This window comes from Myotis nattereri (genome assembly GCF_964212035.1).
Source record: "Myotis nattereri genome assembly, chromosome: 1".
NCBI lineage: Eukaryota > Metazoa > Chordata > Mammalia > Chiroptera > Vespertilionidae > Myotis > Myotis nattereri.
The window spans coordinates 81,830,698-81,855,971 of NC_138075.1; the positions used below are offsets into that span (position 1 = coordinate 81,830,698).

The 25,274-nt window shown below is 36.9% G+C and overlaps 1 long non-coding RNA gene across 1 annotated transcript in view; it reads left to right on the forward strand.

Annotated features, from left to right (window-relative positions):
- LOC308526573 overlaps nt 1-25,274 on the forward strand; it is a 667,011-nt gene that overhangs the window by 367,820 nt on the left and 273,917 nt on the right. The window contains exon 8 of the long non-coding RNA XR_013996560.1: nt 22,456-22,543. This is a non-coding gene — a long non-coding RNA (uncharacterized lncRNA). The remainder of the gene's footprint in view (nt 1-22,455; nt 22,544-25,274) is intronic.

Consider the following 25,274-nt stretch of genomic DNA (forward strand, 5'->3'; position numbering starts at 1 on the left):
TAGTAACAGCCTTATATGACAAACCTACAGCCAACATCATACTCAATGAGCAAAATCTAAAACCATTTCCCCTAAGAACAGGAACAAGACAGGGATGCCCACTTTCACCACTCCTGTTTGACATAGTACTGGGAGTGCTAGACATAGTGATCAGACAAGAAGAAGAAATAAAAGGCATCCAAATTGGAAAATAAGAGGTATAATTGTCATTATTCGCAGATAACATGATATTGTACATAGAAAACCCTAAAGACTCCATCAAAAAAACTACTAGAACTAATAAATTAATTTGGCAATGTAGCAGGATACAAAATTAACACCAGAAATCTATGGCTTTTTTAAATACTAATAATGAACTCACAGAAAGAGAAACTAAAAAAAGATCCCATTTACCACTGCGACAAAAAAATTAAGATAGCTAGGAATAAATTTAACCAATGAGGTAAAGGACCTGTACTCAGAAAATTACAGGATGCTGAAAAAAGAGATAGAGGAAGACATAAACAAATGGAAGAACATACCGTGTTCATGGATTGGTAGAATCATCATCATTAAAATGCCCATACTACCCAAAGCAATTATAGATTTAATGCAATCTCCATTAAAATATCAATGGTATACTTCAAAGATCTAGAACAAACTCTCCAAAAATTAATCTGGAATAAAAAAAGACCCTGAATAGCTGCAGCACTCTTGAGAAAGAAGAACAAAGATGGAGGGATCACAATACCAGGTATCAAACTATACTACAAAGCCACTGATCTCAAAACTGCTTGGTACTGGCACAAGAACAAATATATAGACTAATGGAATAGGACAGAGAATCCAGAGATCCACCCAAGCCATTATGCTCAATTAATATTTGACAAGGGAGGCAAGAGCACACAATGGAGTCAAGACAATCTTTTCAATAAATGGTGATGGGGAAACTGGACAGATACATGCAAAAAAATTAAACTAGACCACCAATTCACACCATACACAAAAATAAACTCAAAGTGGATAAAGGACTTAAATGTAAGACGAGAAACCATAAAATCCTAGAAGAAGCCATAGCAGCAAAATAGCAGACATTTGTCGTAGCTATATCTTTGCTGATATAGCTCATATGGCAATAGAAACTAAGGAGAAAATAAAAAAATGGGACTAAAAAGCCTTTGCACAGTGAAAGAAACCATCAACAAAACAACAAGAAAGCCCACTGCATGGGAGAACATATTTGCAATGTTATCTCCAATAAGAGTTTAATCTCCAAAATTTATAGGGAACTTATACAACTTAACAAAAAGAAGATAAAAAACCCAATCAAAAAATGGGCAAAGGACCTAAATAGACACTTTTTGAAAGAGGACATAAAGAAGGACATGAGACATATGAAAACATGCTCAGCATCACTAATCATCTGAGAGATGCACCTCTAAACAACATTGAGGTACCATCTCACACCTGTCAGAATGGCTATCATCAACAAATCAACAAACAACAAATACTGGAGAGGATGTGGAGAAAAAGGAACCCTCTTGCACTGCTGGTGGGAATGCAGACTGGTGCAATCACTGTGGAAAACAGTATGATGTTTCCTCAAAAAACTAAAAATGGAACTCCCATTTGACCCAGTGATCCCACTTCTAGGAATATATCCCAAGAAATCAGAAACACCAATCAGAAAGGATATATGCACCACTATATTCATAGCAGCACAATTTACCATAGCTAAGATCTGGAAACAGCCTAAGTGCCTGCCCATCAGCAGACGAATGGATTAGAAAACAGTGGTACATCTACATGATGGAATACTATGCTGCTATAAAAAAAGAAGGAATTCTTACCATTTGCAACAGCATGGATGGAACTGGAGAGCATTATGCTAAGTGAAATAAGCCAGTCAGAGAAAGATGAATATCACTTGATCTCACTCATTTGTGAACTATAATGAACAACATAAACTAAAGAACAAAAATAGAACCAGAGTCATAGAAGCGTTGAACAGACTGTCCAATCTGTGATGGAAGGCAGAGGGTGAGGGGGTAAGAGATCAACCAGAGGACTTGTATGCATGCATATGAGCATAACCAATGAACACAGACGAAGGTGGGGGGTGGTGAGGGCATGTGCTGGGGGGTGGGGGTGGCTAGGGAGTGGTCAATGGTAGAAAAAGGAAACATATATAATACTTTTAAACAATAAAGAATTTAAATTAAAAAAAAAATCAACTGAACAAAAAGGGTTTTTATATATCATATAATGAAATGATATAGTCTATCCTAATCAACTTAACATTTATAAACACTATAGATCAGATTCAAAGAATTGAGAAAAGTAAGACTAAGACAAAGTCCTATATAGACACAGTTGAGAGTCTAGTAACTGCGGTACAATGTAGTAAGGTACCTTTAAAGTATAATGTATAGAGGTATTTTTTCAACAAAATGAAAAGACAGCCCACTAAGGGGATTTTTCCCCGAACTGTATTCTTTGCAACACAGAAAATTGTTCATAGGAGCAAAGGGAATAAGTTTTCTCTGGTCAAAAAGTATTGTAGTTGCTTAGATTCCCTTTCTGATAGTTCATTATTAGTGCATAAAATGCAACTGATTTCTGGATATTTATTTTGTATCCTGCTGCTTTAATGAATTCATTTATAAATTCCAGTAGGTTGTTGTTGGGTTTTTTTGGTGGTATCTTTAGTGTTTCTACTTACAGTACCATGTCATCCACAAATAATGACAGTTTTATTTCTTCCAGGGAAAACAATTCCATTTACATAAAAAAATGAAAATAAAAAAACCCATTCGTATAAAAATAAATAAATAAAAATACCTAGGGATAAATTTAAGCAAGATGGTAAAATACCTTTACTCAGAAAATTTTAAAACACTGATGAAATAAATTGAAGAAGATACAAATAGATGGAAGCATTTACCATATTCATGGATAGGGAGAATTAACATTGTTAAAATGTCCATACTATGTAGAGAAATCTATAGATTCAATGCAGTTCCTATCAAAATACTCATGACTAGTCATACTCAGAGGGGAAGGCAATTTTTATTTTTTATTTTTTTTATTTTAGTAAATCTTTATTGTTCAGATTATTACATTTGTTCCTCTTTTTTTCCCCCCATAGCTCCCCTCCACCCAGTTCCCACCCCACCCTCTGCCCTTACCCCCCCACTGTCCTCATCCCTAGGTGCACAATTTTTGTCCAGTCTCTTCCCACATCTCCCACACCCCTTTCCCCACCAAGAATACTGAGTCCATTCCCTTTCTATGTCCCTGATTCTATTATAATCCTCAGTTCATTCTGTTCATCAGATTATTTATTCACTTGATTCTTAGATTCACTTGTTGATAGATGCATATTTGTTGTTCATAATTTGTATCTTTACCTTTTTCTTCTTCTTCCTCTTCTTAAAGGATACCTTTCAGCATTTCATATAATCCTGGTTTGGTGGTGATGAACTCCTTTAGCTTTTCCTTATCTGTGAAGCTCTTTATCTGACCTTCAATTCTGAATGATAGCTTTGCTGGATAAAGTAATCTTGGTTGTAGGTTCTTGGCATTCATCACTTGGAATATTTCTTGCCACTCCCTTCTGGCCTGCAAAGTTTCTGTTGAGAAATCAGCTGACAGTCGTATGGATATTCCCTTGTAGGTAACTGAGTTTCTTTCTCTTGCTGCTTTTAAGATTCTCTCTTTGTCTTTTGCTCTTGGCATTTTAATTATGATGTGTCTTGGTGTGGTCCTCTTTGGATTCCTTTTGTTTGGGGTTCTCTGCACTTCCTGGACTTGTAAGTCTATTTCTTTCACCAGGTAGGGGAAGTTTTCTGTCATTATTTCTTCAAATAGGTTTTCAATATCTTGGTCTCTCTCATCTTCTGGCACCCCTATAATTCTGATGTTGGTACGCTTGAAGCTGTCCCAGAGGCTCCTTACACTATCTTCGTATTTTCGGATTCTTTTTTCATTTTGCTTTTCTGGTTGGGTGTTTTTTGCTTCTTCGCATTTCAAATCTTTGCCATGATTCTTGTGCTCCTCTGGTCTGCTGTTGGGAGTCTGTATAATATTCGTTATTTCAGTCCGTGTATGCTTAATTTCTAGTTGGTTCTTTATCATAACATCGAGGGTCTCATTAGATTTCTTGAGGATCTCAGTAACTTTATCAGACAGTTCTTGAGAGATCTTAAAAGTGTGGTTCTGAACTCAATATCCTCCATTGACAGTTTTGTCCTGTTTCTTTGTCTCCGCATTTTTTATGCTTTCTTTGTGCACCCCCTAGTGGTCTTTGTGCACAGTCTTGTTGTAGTTAAGCCTTGATTGTTGTGGTTAATTCTAGGGGGATTTGACCTCCAGGCCAACTGGCTGTGAGAATCAGCTGTGTCTGCAGTGGGAAAACTTCTGTCCTCTAGGGAGGTGCTAATCTAGCCTTTGCCTGAGGCTATCCGGCAAATAGCTCTGAGCAGGGCTTGGGCGGTGTAGGTTTCAGGGGATCAAACAGGGCGGGCGGAGGGAGCAGTTATGGCTGCTCTCAGTCCTGTCCCCAGAGGCTCTGCCTCTCAGAGTCCCAGCAACCGCTGCAAACCTCGGAAAGAAAGCTGCCCTTGCGTTCCGACTGATGCTAGACAGTCCCACTTCTCCCGTTTGAGTCTGGGTCCCTAGAGACTTGCCCAGAACTGGAGCTCAGAATCTGAGACTCCCTCCCGATTGAAAAACACACCCATGCCCTCAGCTACCAGCCCGCTCTGCGCATACCTCCGCACCTGGGTGATGTCCATTCCGTCTTTCAGTTGTATTTGTGAAGTGGTTGTTCGAGGCAGCTAACTCCGATGTTTACCTATGCCGCCATCTTGGTTTTTCTCCTTGGGAAGGCAATTTGAACACAGAGTTTGGAGTGATGCCATCATACATCAAGAGATGTCCACAACTTGGAAGAATCAGGAAACAGATTCTCCTCTAGAGCCACCAAAAGGAGCACAAACCTTTTGATATCTTGACTGCAGTTCATTGAAATTTACTATGGACTTCACAAATATGAGAGAATAAGTTTCTGTTGTTTTAAGCCAAAAAAAATACCCATGACATATTTCTCAGAACTAGAACAAAAAATGTGAAAATTTATATGAAATCATGGAAGGCCCTAAATAGCCATAGCAGTCTTCAGAAAGAATAGAATTGCAGATAGCTCTCTACCTGATATCAAACTATACTACAAGGCCATAAATAGACAAAACAGCTTGATACTGGCAAACAGATATGTAGATCAATGGAACAGAATAGATAGCCCAAAAATAAGCCCACATCTTTATGTCAGTTAATATTTGACAAAGGAGAAAAGAACATACAATGGGGTAAAGACAGTCTATTCAATAAATGGTGTTGGCTAAATTGGACAAATACTTGAAAAGCAATGAAACGCAACTAAATCCTTACACAATATGTAAGAATGTACTCAAAATGGATTATTAAAGACTTAAATGTACCTAAGTCTCAATACCATAAAAATCCTAGAAGAAAACATAGGGAATAAAATCTCAAACATTTCTCATGGCAATTATTTTTTTCTAATATGTCTTCTCAGGCAAGGGAAACAAACAAAAAAATAAACAAATGGGGCTACATCAAACTAAAAAGCTTTTGCACAGCAAAGGAAACCATCAACAAAATGAAAAGACAACCCACTAAATGGGAGAACATATTCACCAATGATACATCTGATAAGGGGTTAATATTCAAAATTTATAAAGAACTCAATTCAACGCCCCCCAAACAAACAATCCAATTAAAAAATGGGCAAAGAATCTAAATAAGAAATTATCTAAAGAAGACCAATAAGCATATCAAAAGATGCTCAACATCATTAATCATCGCAGAAATTCAAATTAAAACCATAATGAGATATCACTTCACATCTGTCAGGATGGCTATCATCAATAAATCAACAAACAGCCAAGTGTTGTTGAGGATGTGAAGATAAGGGAAGCTTCATGCATTGTTGGTGGAAATTCAGATGGGTGAAGCCATTGTGGAAAGCAGTATGGAGTTGCCTAAAAAATCAATGCAGGGGGGAAAAAGTGGAATATCTGTAATACTTTCAACAATAAAGGTAATTATTTTAAAAAGGGAATTTCCTTATGACCCAGTGATTCCATGTCTGGGATTATGTCCAAAGAAACCTGAAACACAAATTTGAAAGAATAGATGCACCCCTATATTCATTGCAGTGCTATTTACAATAGACAAGATTTGGGAGCAGCCCAAATGCCCATCAGTAGATAAGTGGATAAAAGCGCTGTCATACATTTACTCAATTGAATACTATTGGGCCCTAAATACGGAAGGAAATCTTACCTTTTGAGACAGCATGGATAGACCTTGAGAATATTATGCTAAGTGACATAGCCAGCCAAAGAAAGACAATAGAATATGATTTCACTTATATGTGGAATCTAATAAAAAACATAAACCAACAAAATAGAAACAGACTCACAGTTACAGAGAACAGACTGACAGCTGTCAGAGGGGAGGGAAGTTAGGGGGCTGAGTGAATAAATGAAGAGATTAAGGAAAAAAAAAAACAGCAACTCATGGACACAGACAACAGTACAGTGATTACCAGAGGGAAAGAGAAATAGAGGTAGATATAAGAAAATAAAGGGAGGGGGGGTAAGTGATGACAGAAGGAGACTTGACTGGGGGTGGTGAACACACAATACAGTATACAGATGATGGATTATATATTTGTATACTTGAAACTTACATAATTGTTTAAGAAATGTAACCCCAATACATTCAATAAAAATATTTTTATTAAGCAAAAAAAAAAAAGTATTGCAGTTGCTTGTTTAAACAATTAGTTTTTTTAATGTGGTACATTCCAGAGCTGTTAATATATCATGTGGCATTTCATCAATTTCTTTTTCCATGGTTTCCTTATGTATTTATTTATCTATTTATATCTTCCTAGAGGCCCAATGCACAAAATTCGTGCAAGGAGTTTGGCCCTCGCTGCCACAGCGGCTGCCTCTGCCTCAGCCCCCACCCACTGTGGCTTCATCTGGAAGGTTGTCCAGACTAATTAGCATATTATTATTATATGCTTTTATTATTATAGATTATTTTTATTTCTTTGGTAGAGCATATATTAACTTCTTGAAAGCTGATGTTTTCCTCAATACAGTTTAGGAAATAATGTGCTGGAAAATAAGTAAAGGAGTCAGTCAACTTTTTTTCAAAAATATTTTTATTGATATTTAGAGAGAGAGAGAAAGGGAGAGGGAGAGAGAGACAGAAACATTGATGAGATAAATACATCTATCAGCTGCCTCCTGCATACCCCACACTGGGAATCAAGCCAGCAACCTGGGCATGTGCAGGAATCAAACCTTTTCGTGCATGGGATGGCACCCAACTAACTGAGCCACACTGGCCAGGGCAACATTTTTTCTTTTTTTTTTTCTTTTTAGTCTTGTTCTGGATTTTAAAGGAAAAGCTTTTAAGTTTTTACCACTGAGTATGCTGTTAGCTGTGGGCTTGTTATTATTGCCTTTATTATGCTGAGGTACAGTCCTTCTATACCTCATTTGTTGAGAGTTTTTATATAAAAGAATGAATTTTGTCAAATGCTTTTTCTGCATCTATTAGATTATGATATTTATCTTTCACTCTATTAATTCAGGATGTCCCATTTATTGATTTGTATATGTTGAATGATTCTTCCACCTGATAGATAAATCCAACTTTATTATGGTGTGTGATACTGTTACATTTAGTTTGTTAGTATTTTCTTGAGAATTTTTGCATCCACATTCATCAGGGATATTGGCCTGTAGTTTTATTTCCTTGTAGTGGTATCAGAGCCTCATAAAATTAGTTTGGGAGTGTTTCCTCCTTTTCTGTGTTCTGGAAGAACTTGAGAAACATTGGCATTAATTCTTCAAATGTTTGGTAGAATTCACTAGTGAAACCATCTGGCCCTGGGCTTTGTTGCGAGGTTTTTGCTTAATGATTCAATCTTATTCACTGGTCTGCTCAGATTTTCCGTTTCTTCATAATTCAGTATTGATAGGTTGTATGGTTTCTAAGAATTTATTCTTCTAAATTGTCCAATTTGTTCTCATATAATTGTTCAGTATAGCGTCATGATCCTAAGTATTTCTGTGGTATCCTTTGATTGTTCAGGAGTGTTAATATCCTCATATTTGTGAATTTTCCAACTTTCCTCCTGTTAATGATTTCTAATTTCATACCACTATTACTAAAAACAACAACAACAAAAACACACCCTGATATAATTTTTGTCTTCTTGAATTTGTTGAGACTTTGTGGCCCAAAATATCATTTTTTCTTAAGTAAGGAAAATCATTTCATAGAAAGTTAAAGATAGATAAGTTAAATTATAAATATTCATTGAATGGTAGTATATTATTTTAATTATTCTTAAATTACATGTTATTTAATGATATATTATATTTATTAAATAGAAATTAGACTCGCTCTTGTTGAATCTCCTTTCTTTACATTAGGACTGCTTCTCAGAATGAGAAAAATAATTTCTTGACTGTAGTTGTGCATCTAGCTCCTACTATAAAAATGTGAACATTCATTTTACAAAAAAAAACCCCAATATTTAACAAAACCTATATTTCTTATATTTATTTTGAGCCTCTTTTGTTTCAATGAATAATCTCAATATTTCTAGACTACTAAGTCAAAGGAAGACTATATTGCATATATTTTAAATTATCAATTTTATTATCTTTTCATTATTAATTAATTGGTAGTGCCCATATTATATTTTCAAAGTTGATTTTTCCCCAAATACAAGCAAAAGTTTATTTAGGAAGTCACAGAGGTAGAGGAAGCGAGCCATAGAAGAAACGGGTTTAAGAAACAAGTTAAAGTGGCAAAAGAAGGAGCCTTGGCTCACAGATGATATTTAAGTAATTTCAGTAATCAATTAATTAATTGCAAATGTGAACAAAAGCACACACACACACACAAATATCAAATTATAGTTCTAAGTTCTATAAAGACACTTGACTGAGTTAAGGAGATGGGGAAGGCTTCCTGAGAAGAGCACATCTGAGCCTAAGTATGAAAGGGGCAATGTAATTAGTCAAAGAAAGGAATGCAAGTCTGTGTAGGGCACTAGCATGTCAAGTATGGAAATCTAAAGCAGGAAGGCCTGTATGGCTGGAGCAGAGAAAACAGGAATGGGCATGAGTAAGGAGTGCTACACAGGAGAGATGGAGAGAGAAGCAGGAGCTGGGTCATGCAGTTTTGTTATTTATGTTAATCATGTGCTATTTTTATCTTAAAACAACACAAGGCCTTCTTGGTGAAAAATGCCAAAGTTAGGCTGATGTCATAATCAGATATATGTTTTTTAAAAGGTGTATATGACTATGTTGTGGAGTTTGAAGTATGGAGAAGTGGTGATTGGATAGTCCAGGAAAGAGATTATCAATAATTCACAAAGGTGGAGGTGGTAGAAGCCCTTCTCCTTAGATCTGGGTAATAAATGGGTTCATTGAGAAATTTTAAAAATGATAAAATAACCAATTTGCATTTTAGACCATTTTTTATTATACCTATGTGACAGTAATTCTAGACAGTGTTGGTGATTAAAATAGTTTACTCACTTGGTATACCATTGGAAATGATAGACAATAGCTTGGATCAGAGAGTCAGCCATTTATTCATTCAAAAATATTTCTGAGCATGATCTATGTCTCAGGTACTGTGGAAGACATGGGAATGCACTGGTGAACAAAAAGATAAAAATTCCTGCCCTTAAGGAGACTACATTTTTGCAAGGGGGATTGATAATATTAAATATATATTTAGCATCTTATTTGGTGGTAAGTTTTCTTGATATGCCCAAGAGGAAATGTTAATTAAGCAGTTAAAGGTAATCTGTTTGTAGGTAGCTATGTTAATCATGAGTACAAGAAGAAGGAGCTTATGAAGGGATTATAGAATGAGAAGAACCAATTTAAATCCTAGCATTGAGATGTCCTAACATTTAATATCCAGGTAGAGAAAGATGATTATTTTTTAATCTTTATTGTTCAGATTATTACAGATGTTCCTCTTTTTTTCCCCTCCATAGCTCCCCTCCACCCAGTTCCCACCCCACCCCAGGCCATCTCCACCTCCCCGTCACTGTCCTCATCCATAGGTGTAAGATTTTTGTCCAATCTCTTCCTGCACCCCCACCCCCTTCCTCTTGAGAATTATCAGTCTGCTCCCTTTCCATGCCCCTGATTCTATTACATTCACCAGTTTATTCTGTTCATCCGATTTTTTTTATCCATTTGATTTTTAGATTCATTTGTTGATAGATATGTATTTTTTTCATTTTGCTGTTCATAAATTTTTATCTTTCCCTTTTTCTTCTTCTTCCTCTTCTTAAAGAATACCCTTCAGCATTTCATATAATACTGGTTTGGTGGTGATGAACTCCTTTAGCTTTTTCTTATCTGTGAAGCTCTTTATCTGACCTTCAATTCTAAATGATAGCTTTGCTGGGTAGAGTAATCTTGGTTGTAGGTTCTTGCTATTCATCACTTTGAATATTTCTTTCCATTCCCTTCTGGCCTGCATAGTTTCTGTTGAAAAATCTGCTGACAGTCGTATGGGTATTCCCTTGTAGGTAACTAACTGTTTTTCTCTTGCTGCTTTTAATATTCTCTCTTTGTCTTTTGCCTTTGCATTTTAATTATGATATGTCTTGGTGTGGTCATCTTTGGATTCCTCTTGTTTGGGGTTCTCTGCACTTCCTGGACTTGTAAGTCTATTTCTTTCACCAGGTAGGGGAAGTTTTCTGTCATTATTTCTTCAAATAGGTTTTCAATATCTTGTGCTCTCTCTTCTTCTGGCACCTTCATAATTCGGATGTTGGTATGCTTGAAGTTGTCCCAGAGGCTCATTACACTATCATCATATTTTTGGATTCTTTCTTTCTTTTTGCTCTTCCAGTTGGGTGTTTTTTGCTTCCTCATACTTCAAATCTTTGACTTGATTCTTAGGGTCCTCTAGTCTACTGTTGAACCTTTGTATATTACTCTTTATTTAAGTCAGTGTATGCTTAATTTCTGACTGGTCCTTTTCCATTTTTTGGCATTCTCACTATGATCCTTGAAGGTCTCACTAAGTTCCTCGGAGGTTTTTAGAAGATTCTTAAGTAACCTTATAACTGTGGTTTTGAACTCTATATCCAATATTTTGCTTTCATCCATTTCTTTTATTTGTGACATGTTTCTTTGTCTCCACATTTTGGCTGATTCCCTGTGTTTGTTTCTATGTATTGTGTAGCTGCTAAGTCTCCTTGATTTGATAGAGTGGCCTTGTGTGGTAGGTGTCCTATAAGGCCCAGTGACTCAGCCTCCCCAATTACCTGAGGTGGACACTCTTGGTGAACCCCTTTATGGGCTGTGTGCACAGTCTTGTTGTAGTTAAGCCTTGATTTCTGTTGGTATCACTGGGAGGAATTGACCTCCAGGCCAATTGGCTGTGAGGACCAGCTGTGTCTACAATGGAAGAGCTGCTGTGCAGGAGACACCCTTATGGGACAGGACTTGCTTCAGTGGGGCTTTGGTGCTCACTGAGTCTGCCCTTGAGTGTGTCAATTATGGATTTAAAGAGTTGTAATCTGGTATGGTCTCTCACTGACCACTGGGTACACTGGCTTTTGGGTCTCCAAGGAAGTGCAAAGTTAGCCACTGCCTGGGGCCACCCCACAGGAGCTACAGAGAGATCTGCAGATTCTTCCTCTTTGTATTGGGTTTGGAAGTGCCCAGACGAGGTCTAGCTATGAAGCAAGGCAGGCTGCTGCAGTCAGCCTTGGGCCTTCTTTTGATAGCTTTGGGGCTCCCTACCTGCTGCTGCCTGTTTGACAGATTTTAGGCTGAGAAAGGACAGGCCATTCATATGCAAAGCTGCTATGCACAGCTTGGGTGGGGTTGTAAATTGGGTGGGGTCTCAGTGAATCCCCAGGGAGGAGCAAACAGGTGCTGGGGAAAAATGGCTGCCAGTCAGCCCTGCTCCAGAGAGGTCCCAGCGCAGGAACAATGACCGCTGCAAGCACCTCCGTCTGAAAGAAAGCTGCCCTTGTGTTCTTGCCCTGATGCCAGACAGTCGTTTCTCCCTGTAAGTGTCTGGGGCCCCCAGAGTCTTGCCCAGAACTGGAGTTCAGAGCAAGCGGGAGCTTGTATCTCCCTTCCAAATAAAAAAGCAGTACAACTGGGTGCCAGCTCGTTCCACGCCTCCGCACCTCCTACCAGTGTCAATGCGCTTTCTTATTTACCTCTCTGGTTGTAGTACTTCCATTCAGCCAGCTTTCCCATGGTTCTTGATGATAGTTGTTATGTCTTTTAGTTGTAATTTTGATGTGGTTGTGAGAGGCAGCATGTACAGGTGTTTACATATGCCACCATCTTGGTTCTGTCTCAAAAGATGATTCTTTAAATGAAACAGAGGAGCAGTTAATTAGATATAAGAGCACATGAAGAACTGATATAAACATTGTAAGATGATTAAAAGATCAGTAACTCAAAGAAATTTCATCATAGCACCAGTGCTTTAAGGATTCACTGTTTCTTACTTAGACAATTTTGAAATTGCCTGGATTGAATATTTCTATTTTCCCATTAGAAAGATGGACAAGACTCTGGAATAGCTAGGCTAATCTTCCTAATACACTGATTTCCCCAGCACCTTCTTACTAAAAATCCTTCAGTGACTTGTTTCTTATGAGATGGAGTAAAAATTCAAAGGCCTGACATTTAGCACGCTCCATGATTTGGTCTCAGCTTTTCTTTTCAACTGTGAACTCTACGTGAACATGAACATAAGCCTTCCCCTACTACCTGGCCACTTAATTGTGTCCCTTCAATATATATAAAATTTGCTTATAGCATTTCATTTTTCTGGAATTCCCCTCCTCAATCAGTGTCAGACCAATTCTTGCCATTCCTTTTCTAGAAAGTCTTCCTATGTTTACTCTATGAGTCATGATAATGTATCAATATTCTAATATAATCAAGGATGGAGACTGTTTATTATGTGTTTGTGTGCCCCACAATATCTAGCTCACATCTCTATTTCTTCAATATTAAATAGATATTTATTGAATAGCTGTTATAAGCCAGGCACTGCCAAGAGCCAAACAAATAGCTTCTGGTTGAACAACTGTAGCTGCTTCCCTTTTAAGTGCTGACATGAGCCCATTTGACAGAGGACAGAGCTTTAATATTTAGCTGAGATGGCACCTAAGATTCTATGGCTAATTTCATGCTCTTTTGTTTGTTTGTTTCTTACATGCCTCACGTTACTTTCCCTGGTGTCACTGTTTAAGAAAAGAACAATTTTTCTTTCCTTTGAAAATGATGAAACCTTCATATTTAAAGCCTCTCTGTGCAAGCTGTTGGTATGAAATATCACAGCATCATGTCTGATAGTTCAATTTAAATATTAATGAAAACCTTAAACTTTATCTGGAATAGTTAATTTGGAATTTCAATTCATATTCACATCCTCATGCAAAAAGGAGAGAGAAGTAAGGGGAACCTGTGAATTTAAAAGGATTTGTAAGATTCCCCAGCAGACGCACTGTTTGCAGACAAAGCTGCACAGATGTTACTTGTCTGTCACAAGGAATGTCAGCCTGTAACTAGGCTCACTGATTCGTGTGTGTGTGTGTGTGTGTGTGTGTGTGTGTGTAAATTGTGTATGACAAAGCTAACTCACTGCAAAACTCCATAGCAAGTGCCAGCCAATCTGCCATATACATACGGTGTCCTGTAGGAGAATACCGGGAAGAGAGAAAGAAATAATGCTTTAGTCTGTGAAATCAGTTTAAAGTGAGGTAAAATAAGTGTAGAATTAAGACTATCCAAAATCTGTGAATCTATTTTCTGATTAGTAAATGTCATTAAAGTTTAGTTACATGGCATAAAATAGCAAATATTCACAACTTATGATTTTACATAATATAAAGAAAATTCTTAGGTAAATCTCCATTTGGAGAATGTATTTCTGCATCCCTGTGAATTCAACCATAGGAACAGCCTGCTCCTTTTCAATCTTTTTATGAATCCCCCCAAGAAAATATTCTTGAATTTAGCTCGACAGTGATTGATCTTGTCAGGAGAGAGTCAACCACACTTAGCCTCTTGTACAGCAAACAGCTCGGCCAATATCTTAGTCAAATTCTCTGTGCTGCTGCTTCAGCTGTCAAAGTCACTGGTGCAATGCAGCATTCAAGGTAATTTCCACTTAGTGGTATAAGCTGTTTTCTTCAATTTCTTGGCCTCTTTGTCTTTTTCCTTGCCCCCTATCCATCTAATACTATTCCCATGTCACGGGCACACTTACATTCGCCCCACTTCGCTGATCTGTCCCCACCTGTGTGTCATGCCCAGCACCCCGGTGCTGCCGATGCATTCTCCGTCCAGGGCTTTGTTGTGTGGTGGCATTCCAGAATAGACCTCAGCCCCTGGGCACCTGCCTGTGCCTGGGAACTCTCCTCTCAGGCAATTACTCAGTTGGATTACAAACGATGATAAGTTATTAAGGAGTACTCATGCACAGGCCTTTATTTACCAATAGTTGGAATCACCCTGTTTGCTTCCAAGGTGTAAGAAACTAATTATGATGAAGCAAATAAAGGGAAAGGCAGTCACTTTTGGCGGGACCAGTGCTACAAAGTAGGGGTTAAAGTAACCCAGATAAAAATGGTGTCAATAGCCCTGGCTAGTGTTGTTCAGTTGGTTGAAGTGTCATCCTTTACACCAAAACATGGTGGATGCTATTCCCGGTCAGGGTCCATACCCAGGTTTTGGGTTGCATCCCTGTTTAGGGATCATGCAGAGGGCAGCTGCTTGATGTTTCTCTCTCACATTGACATTTTTCTCTCTTTTTCAATCGATTTTTAAAAAATGGTGTCAACAGACCCATTGGATCAATTTTCCAAACTAACATATATGTAGAGAAGCAGAAAAGAAGTATATCTATCAGATATGACCATAAAATCTAATTTTTAGGACCCTATTCTTGTTTCTAATCATTTAAGTTAAATAACGATCTTATTCACACTCATGTCTCATCAACAAAATGCAGATTGGATTTTGAAGGATGCCTGCACAAAGAAAGTTCTCTGTAACAAAAACTATAATAACAGCTATAGAAAACTCCATGTTTCCATTTATAATCTGTAGTCTGCTGCTTTATTAATTTGTTTGCAAATTTATTTTCTATGTAAATATTCACAGCAAATATGCTTTGCATAGAAATTCCTATTATTATCATGCTCTAAGACTTGAAAAAGTGCATAATGACAGACTTATGTGTGTTGAGTGTATACAGGTACCAGTTGTTTGTGAGTTGCTCTCCAATGTTAGATCTAAACAAGCAATTTTAAAACAGAATGGACTCTTTCATTCTGAAAACAAAGCTATCTGTAACAAGGAAGCCTTAATTCTTTCAAATCCAGTCACCACAAATAATTATAACCATCCAGCAAAGAGACTCCATCTTGCCCTAACACCCTTTTTTCTCCTTTTCACAATCACATTGCCCGTATCCGCAACACCGGCATTTTGGAGCCTGGCAGAAGATAGATACATTAACTTGTTTATCAGGTTGGAAAGTAAATGGCTTTCCTTTGAGGGTTCCTTCCCTTCCTTTCCCACATTGAATTCAGAGCCCTTCCTCCTCTCCTTTTTCCCACTTGTTAATGCACAGCCGCCTCCCAGGGCAGCATCAATAAAGAGACCTGGAGATCCTGTTTTGAGTTTGTTTACTCTCAGCCACAACTGGGAATATTATTTCTCACAGTATACAATGAAATGATGCTAGTGCAGGGGGAAAAGGAGATGAAAACTGTTATGCCCTGTGGAGTTCACTGAAATAAGAATGGATTGAACCCATGTAAATATATAGCACCCCTATTTATGTATTATAAACTATTCGCTATATGTCCCATATGGGAAGCTGGTTCAATAACATGCACAGGTAAGGATGACCATAAGGATGGCAGTTCTGGTATATATATTTTTATATACCCACAATACTCATATTTTAATGTGTTATAGGTTTCCAGAAATGATTTGGCATTAGCATATAGGTACTAAGCCAGCATGTCTATTTTCTTTTATACATATGTTTTGCAGTGATTCATCTCAGCAAGTGATACAAATATTTTAAATATAAATATAGCTAACTCTTTGGAAAAAGAATCTCTAAACACACTGACTCTCTTCTCTCAGTAAAGACATCAAATCACAACTATTTTGGGGTGAATATCAAAAGATAAGAGATCTAATTAGTATGTACAGAATGTTTGTGGTATCTATGTGATGTTTTTATTCTGAATTGTCTAACTCCACTAACATATACTCAGAGTTTCTAAACAGTTCTCAGAAAGTTATAGTTAAGGTTGCTATTATTTTGGAAATATAGACATTATGAAGTTATCAAATCATTTCTGGAAACCTATAACATTAAAATATGAGCATTGCAAAATTTAATACTTGGAAATCTTTTAGGAAACCTGTGAAATCAACATTACTCTTATGTGTTCAATTTCTATGTTGAGGTAACAATATTATCACTTATTTTTATTCCTTTTAAACCAAGATAAAGAGAATATCCCATTGTCCAATTCCTCCCTTTCCCAGGCTGGTTGTGGTGTCACATGTTCATAAATAATATTCACAGTGGCTAGAATTTCTGTTCTCTAAATACTTTTTTTTTTTCATTAGAAATGATCCCAAATTCATCTTAAAATGCTTTTTAAATTATAAGGATAAATATAGCTTTAAAATGAAATGTAACAACTTTAAATGTTGTAAAAAATTGTACAAATCCTATATTAAATAAAATTCCCAGAAACAAATTAACCCAGACACTCTCCAGCTACTTTTAAAAAGTTGCTATTACTCAGACACATAAATCTACATATATGAACTGAGAACACCATGAAAACTCCAATTTCTTCAGTTTCTGACCAAGAAAATATTCTTCTAAGTTTTATCACAAATAATTCCCCTTGAGGGTAGCATTTCATAAAGACTAACTGTCATCTCCCAATCTAATAGTGTCAGGGGTGGTGGGAACAGTACCAGGTGTTAGAACAGTGTGGTCAGACCGGACCTGGGGTCAGCAACCTTGGTACTTGAGGAAAGAATTCAGAGCCAAGACTCAAACTATAAGAGAACATTTATTTGGAAAATCACTGAGGTAGAAAAACTCATTTGTAGAAGAAATGGGCTTAGAAAACAAGTTATAGAGGTAAAGGAAGGGCCCTTGGAGCTTAGAAGGGAGGAAGGTAAATGTGGTGGGTGAGCCTGGGATGGGAGGAGCAGGGGCAGAAGGGGCAGGCTCAAGCGTGGTCCCAGGAGGGAGAGCACTGGGTTCTCTGTTCTAAGGGTTTTGAGGACAGGGATTTTACGGGAGGGCCCAGGTGAAGATCTCAACAGAATATTCATCAGCTTTCCAGGTGTGTCCTTTCAGGATCAGGGTCTCCACTGATGGACTGGTCAGCACCAGGGCAGGGAGGCAATAGCCAATGCTGCTGGTCCTCAGGTCAGCCGTGGCGGTCACTAGTTTGACTTGGCTTCTTTTCTGGATCTGGAGCTGAAATACAACTCAGGCCTAGATGTTATCTCCAGGGAGGAAAGGTCTGGGGGTCCAAACTGCATGACCATTTGATATGCTAGGGCAGGAAAGGTCTCCCTGGGGACGAGGTCTCACCCTACAATTGTCCTTTGCTCAGCACCCAGGCTGGTGGCCTCTGTACCTGGCTGGCCCTCTTCCTTGCTCTGCTCATGTCCGCCTGCCTACCGCAAGATTATTAACTTATACCTTCTGAGCCCTAAATGTAAATGATCTTTCCATATTATAAAGAGCTCATAATAGACTGCAAATTTTAAGTTGTTTGGCTTTCTAGCTATTACATTTTTTTAAGATATGTAACAAGAGGGAATATTCTCTTATGGCCTATGTGTAGATCATTCCAGCAGTGCAGAAAAACCCAGAAGATACTAAGTTCAACAATGTCAAAACACCATTGATAATGGCATTGGTATCAGCCTATTTTTTATAATACCATTCTATTTATGTTCTTCTATGGTAAAGGCATTTGGTTTTGTGATAAATAGTGTAATTAACAGCTATAAAAATGCAGAAGAAAATTTGGAAGTGATTATCTCCAATTTGTACTTTGGTATTTTCTGCTATCACAATTTTTGTATATTAAAATAAGATTCAATCATTACTGCCACACTTATTTTAAAATAAATCCTGTAAAGACTGCCTGTCTTTTTCTATGCAGTTTCTTCCTTTAATACTCACAGTTACAGTTTATTACAGCAAAAGGATACAGACTGAAATCAAAAGGTATAATGCTGTTCCCCTATTGGTGCACTTGACAAAGCCTACTTGTCCTTCAAGAAGACCCAGCTCTTTGTGGCTATTCTATAAAGCCGTTATCTCTATATGCTAAGTAGATCTCTTCATTCTAAATGTTCCCACAGATCTTTGTTCCAGGTTTAGGTAGAGCCCTGACTGTTGTGTAAGAATCGTCTTTTTTTCTAGTCTGTATTCCTGACTGAAATATGGGCTTTGTGAAGGCAGGAACTATGTGTTCTTAATCATGAAGGCTCAAACCATACCTGACATATGATAAAATGCTCCAGGGAGATATAGGCAAAAAGCGCCCAGAGGTTTTTATTTAAATGTGCACAACACAAATAATGTATTACTATACTTCCTTCTCATTGCTTTCAAGCTATTCTTTTGGAGGGCATAGTGTCTTACATGGGAAAGCTGGAATAAATTGCAAGCATCTGCAGGACAGGGAAATTGCCTTATCTGTGGCTTCTCAGAACCCCAAATACAAGTGCTCCTGGTAGTTAGTATTGTAATGAGTCACTCATCTTTAAAGCAGGTCAAGGTCTCAACTGAAAATATCTTAGGCTTATCAATTATACGTGTTATATAATAAAGATAATTTTCATAATTTAATTCACTGTCCAATGATAGAAAAAGTATCAAACATTATTAAAAGTGCTTTTGCTATAGGTAATCCACAATTAAAGCAAAGCAAATAGATATATTAACAAAAGCATTGTGTCTTTATTGTCTTCAAAACATTTACTTATTCATTTATATGTCCAGTCATTTATTTTCTCATTCAGTCAATGATTGTGACTTCCAGGCAACCTACTGTGTGTACACAGTGCTAGTGTTTATGCAGTTTGCAGTGTTATGATGAAGACAAACTGTAAGGAGATAATTTCACAAATAATAAAAATACAACTATAAAAATTGCTGGTTGCTGGTTGCTAGTCTGATTTGTCAGGGATGAGGGCAAATTGGTAGGGTCGGGTAGATAAAGGAAGAAGTCATTTAAGCAGGAGTCCAGAAGTAGGAGGAGAGATTGCCAGTCAAAGGAATAAAGGGAGAAAAGATAAGGGGTCGGCCATTAAGATAGAGGGACTAATGAGATGATGTCCTAATGCATGGACATTTCCCTTGAGGCAAGAACAAGGTGAGTGGGATGTGACAAGGGAGCAGTCAGGAGATAGAAACTGAGAATTAGACAGGAACCAATGGAAAATAAACAGTATTCACGAGGTTGTCCTTCTTCAAAATCATCATTTATTTTTATCATTCTGAAAATATTTTAGGCAACTATAAGGAAATTTCTAATTCGAAACCCTAAAAAACTTTTTTTTTTGGTAATTATTCTATCTTTTATTTACATGGATTGCCAGTAACTAATTTTTAAGGGATTAGAAATTGGAAAATTCAGGAGCCGGTTTTGGAAGTTTGTGACTAAGTAGGTTTGGTTCTTAGAAATAGGAAGATGAGAGTGGGTGTAATGCAAATTTAAAGAGGCAGAGCCAAGTCTAAAGAGTGGCTACTCCAAGTGTACTCTATTTACCAGACCAAAAAAAATCTTAGATTTGTTACCAAAAAAAAGGGGGGCAGGGGGAGATTAGCTCAATAAACCCTGAACAAGTGGTGGTGAGAAACTGACCCTAACTGAAAGACTACTGTAGGTTTCACAAAACAGGAGATCTCAGAGTAAACTCCTATCCCTAGCTTCTCTATGTAACTAACATAGGTAACAAGCTGCTGTTTTTTATTATAGTGCCAGTAGAGGCCCAATGCATGAAATTCATGCAAGGGGCTTGGCCCTCACAGCCCCTCGCAGCCTCTGCCTGCCCTCGCAGCCCCGGCTTCATCTGGAAGGTTGTCTGAAAGGACATCCGGAAGGTCATTCAGCTGTTCAATCTAATTAGCATATTAGCTCTTTATTATATAGGGTGCCCAGATTTAGCGTATCAACAGAGTCCAAAGCAAGATATATCACTATGGCAACCATAACTACATAATCTGCAGTCAGAAAGTGGACATTTTATGATATGCATAATTTTATTGAGGTGGTAGTTTCACACAGTTCTCAGGGTCGGGTAGCAGAGATTGGGTAGGAGGAAGAAAGAAGGCATTATATGCTGTTTATCATACTGTGTGTAGGTTGGTAGGCATCGTCTCTATACAGCTCATTTCCTCTACTTTATTCTGCCATTATTCAAAGATGGTTATCTGTCAGAAAAGCATGGCTTTGGCATTATGGGGAGGAGGTTGGTTACTGACAAATGTTTTTCATTGTCTTGACTTTCTATGCTATCCTAAATTGATTGTAGGAGGCTTTGTACAGATTGCTAGGCATTATCATGCAGTTTCTTTTTAGTGTTATTCTTGGAACACTTCAGTAGAGAAATAATTACAAATTTTCATCTCTTCATCTTTGTCTATTTATTTATTTATAAATAATACACTGTAGGTGACTTGAAATATCTACAAGTTATTCATGGTATAGACCTATGCCATATTAATGCATTTTCTCTGTTTGATGGATTAATGTAGAGATGATTAATATATTTGTAAGTGATAAGTTACTATGAATATTATGGAAAAGGATTAAAGAATTAAGAGTCATACTGTTGATTATACAACCTTCTGGAGAAGTTTAATTTTTTCTACATCTTTGGTCAAAATCAAACTTGTGAAAAAGGAATTTTTCACTTTGAATTAGTGAATTGCATTTATTAAGAGATTCACAACTCGAAAAGCAATATTATTATAAACATTTCCTACATTAATAGAAAGTATCAAACCTTTTCTTTAGGAGAGGTTCTAAATTGAAAAAAAAGACTTTTGTAGTAATTTACTATTTAAAATCTGGAAGTTCTAGTTAAGCATATGAAAAGCAGGTGAGGATATTTACAACTTTTATATTTATAACAAGTATACACAACATTATTTCCTTTTTCTCAATATCAATGACTTATTCTCTCAACAACTCATGAGCAAGTATATTCTGAGGGAAAGATGAGGAAAGATAAATGACTCCTAAATATTTTTCATGACTAGAAGGCCTCCCTTTTATTTACATGCAACTTGCATTTGATGCCTCATTAACATATGCCCTTATTTATCTTTTCATTAGCAGTGATTCATAGCAACTTAGAAAAAGACAGACAGACACTGTAAGCTTTCTTGCACAATAGGGTAGAGGACAAAGTTGTCTTGTTTGTATAACTTTAGCCTTTTTGATATTACTGAGGAGTAATAGAGCACCCTCACATAGAGCAACCCTGAGTTATAGACAGTGGGATGATGAATGAGCAATTCATCCAAAGCTTCCTTTGGATAGGCAAACAATCTTAGACCTGTGTGTGAACTTCTCCCCAAGCAGCTGGGGAATAGGTCAAGTCAATGTCATTCTTTCTCTGAAAGTACTTTCTGTTCTAGGCATAGGGTCTTTTCAAGGCAGCAAGAAGCATCACACAGATGACTCAACGTCATGCACAGGTGCTGGTTGGATTCAGTCTTTAGACCTGGGATTATAGCCTATTCAGATCATCAGGGTGATGTTAAAGAATCCCAATCGAGGATCAAAAATAAAGCAAGCACTCTCCTTTTCTTTTTTCCAGTTGGTTTTCTATGATCATTTTTAAGTATAAATGTTCTATTATTTTCCTAAAATTCATAGTCAACTTATTGCTCTAGATCCTGATTTGTCAACTATTTCACTTCTCTTTGTGACATTACTAAACTATCTTTTTCACTTTTATCTTCTCTTATAAAAATTGGGATAACATAATCTAATTCACAGTGATATTTCCATGATTAAAGAGATAACACATGGGACAATATTTGGGACATAGAAAGTTGGTTCTCTTCCAAACATAAATCAGAGATTCAGCTTGCCTGAGCCTTTTGTTCTTATTCCTCAATGGTTTCTTGTATATAAACTATTAAAGATAAAACCTAACTAACATGTCTATATGAAAAACTAGAACTCCATTAAGCAGTTTTAGACCAAGTATTTTATGGTCTGCTCTAAGAGTTTCCTAATTCTCTATCATGGCCCTATTTTAGGTTAATGAGGGATATACATCTTCCCAAGATTACAACAGAAATTGGAGAAGTTAGAAGCAAAGTGAAATCTCCAATTCTTCATCATCAGGTAACTTACCCATTGAAGGCTCTTTCTGAATCTATGGGGTTGAACTAGATTTTCCTGATTCATTTTGAGTTATTAAAGAGAAACAATAATTGGAAGTTGAAGCAGTACTTCCAAATTTCTTCATTATGTCGGGTAATCATTTAAAGGTGGGACCAAGTGCTTTTCCATGTGTAAATTCATAGCCTGTTTTAGAAATCAGTTGGGAAACAAATGAAACAAATGCTCTGATCAGAAAAAAAGTTGGAACGTACTTGACTTCTTAGGGTATTTTTTTTCATAATCAGACATTTTAAGACAATGAAATTTGAATGGCAGGAGACAGAGGGTGGTCAAAGTCTCTATATCACAAAATATGTTGAAAAACATATAGCCAGAATTGTCATTCTAAGGTAGGAATATTCCTTTAACTGCTTTTATTGTATGAGCTTAATGATGCCTAAAATTCCACTAGATCAGAAAACCCAGAATTACTTTGCATTGAATGTGCTTTGAACTCATAAGTGTATAGTGTCTAGGATCTAGTCATTATTTAATAATTTTTAAATAAATCAGTGAATTATTGAATGGGTATTTTATGCATTTATTAATTCTGAAGCTCCTTATAAAGTCGTGGTTATGAGAAATTATAGAAAGGTGAAATAATTTGTAAATACAATATCTATTTTTTACTTCATGAACCATTTCCTCTAGAATTTTCTCTACACTAAAAAGTGCTCAGAATTAAAGTACTTTCATTTAAAGTTATAATTTATAAATATGTAACAAGAAATTATCCTAATATGTCATCTCCCTTCTTCCTTCTTTTTCCTAATCACCTTCCTCTTCTTCATCATTTAAAATGAACAGATGGGCTGTTTCAAAGTTTTTGCAAATCTACTTGCTGAACAGTCTTACAGACTAAGCAACAATTGAAAATGAAATCCAACAGTTGTTTTATGGCTCTGCCATCAACTGGAGCAATAAAACAATTCTGTGGGAGCATATCTGCCACTTGAAAATGTGATTGTGCCATTTCCCATCTCCTTTTACTTTCACAAGTGGTGATTTCCTTCATAATAGATGATTTCTTCTTGTTTCTCCCTCTCCTTTCTTGTCTTTGTCTACATATGCAGTGGTTTCAAATTCTTTGAGCTGCAGAAACTTTCTTTAAAAATATACCTCATGTATATTTCTAGCTAGGATAGCAATTAAGGAAAAGTAGTGGGTGGTGAACTCCCACCTTCTTGTTTTAAACTTCTATGGTGGCCTCTGCGTATCCATGGAACGCAATTGTGAAACCACTGAGCTGAAAGTTTAGCTTTTCCCTAAGGAATCCAGGTCTGTAGTTGACATTTTAATGTAACTTTTATAGCAGAACTTGCTGACTTCATAGTTATGACCAATCCCTCAATATTAATAATTGATACAATTTTTAAAGTCATTTGACAAACTGAAAACACAAAATCATACTGTAGCTTATTTGCTTATATGATGTAGGATTCTATCAGCTGTGCTTATTCTGAAAATAAATACAGAGCTTTAAAAGAGGAAATAATAGGGAGGTTCTTGATAATTTAGAGCATAAATATAAATGAGATATAAAGAAATATTCCTCTAGACTAGTAATCTGAATCTTTCCCAAAACAATAACTCTAAAAATTCTCAACCTCTGACAGTGGTTTGATAGTCCATAGACAATTTGGTAGGATACTCCATCTAGTTCACATTATGCAGGTGTCCACATTTTTTAAAAAATCGTAATTGGCACTAATTAAGACCATTGTTGGCAGCTTCAGCAAAAAGGCCAGACACTGAGTGGGCAGGAAGAGCTGCTTGGCCTCTCAGCCCCAGACTTCCCGGCAGGTCACTGCTGAATTGCATTAACAAAGCTAAGTTATTCTTGCTCTTTTAATTCTGTAAAAAGAGAAACTCAATTTGCTCTTACTAGCAAAATAAACAATTCCAGTAAATTTATTACTATACATTTATTACACGCGTTGGGAGGTCCAGACTCAGGATCATCTTTGACAATAAGAATGGGTGAAAATATTGTGCCTTCCATGTGGCCCCCATGAAAAGGCAGTGCAGCTGGAGCCGCCACGAGTTCTGCACCATTAACACCCACACAATTGACAGGGCTGGTAATTCTTATTAAGTGTGTGATGGACCAGTGTCAACTGATAAGCATAAATCTTGCTTTTAGGACTTGCTGCACATACCTTTGTTATAGCCTTTGTGTTTTAATATGATATGTGATTAATATTTGCCACCCAACGCACTCATGATTTTTATTTTGTTTGTACATGAAAATAAAGTTGACAAATAAACTTATTGTTTTGGGATTCCCATCCTGAACAGTATTTCATATTTCCAGTGTTGCTAGATTATAATCAAAGAAGATTCTTCTTAGTTGAGAAAAGAGTAAGAATATGTCTATATAGGTCAATCAATGTGAAAAGGATGCTTCGGGTTGCTTTTCAGTCAGTGTATTTACAAATTATTCAGTGTTACAGACTTACTTTCAGGTTCACACTCAGATGCAGGCCTGGGCTGGGGGTAAGGGGAAAACAAAGCTCTGAAGTGGGTAACTAATCAGATGGAGGTTTGCAATTTTGTTAGGAATAAAGGAGAAGCAATATCAAGAGAGCTGAGGGGTTAATGAACACGGATGTGGCTTTCATTTGCAAATTTCTTTTCATTAGACGAAACAACATTTGCCAGAGTTGGTACTGGTGTCCACACACCCTGGCCT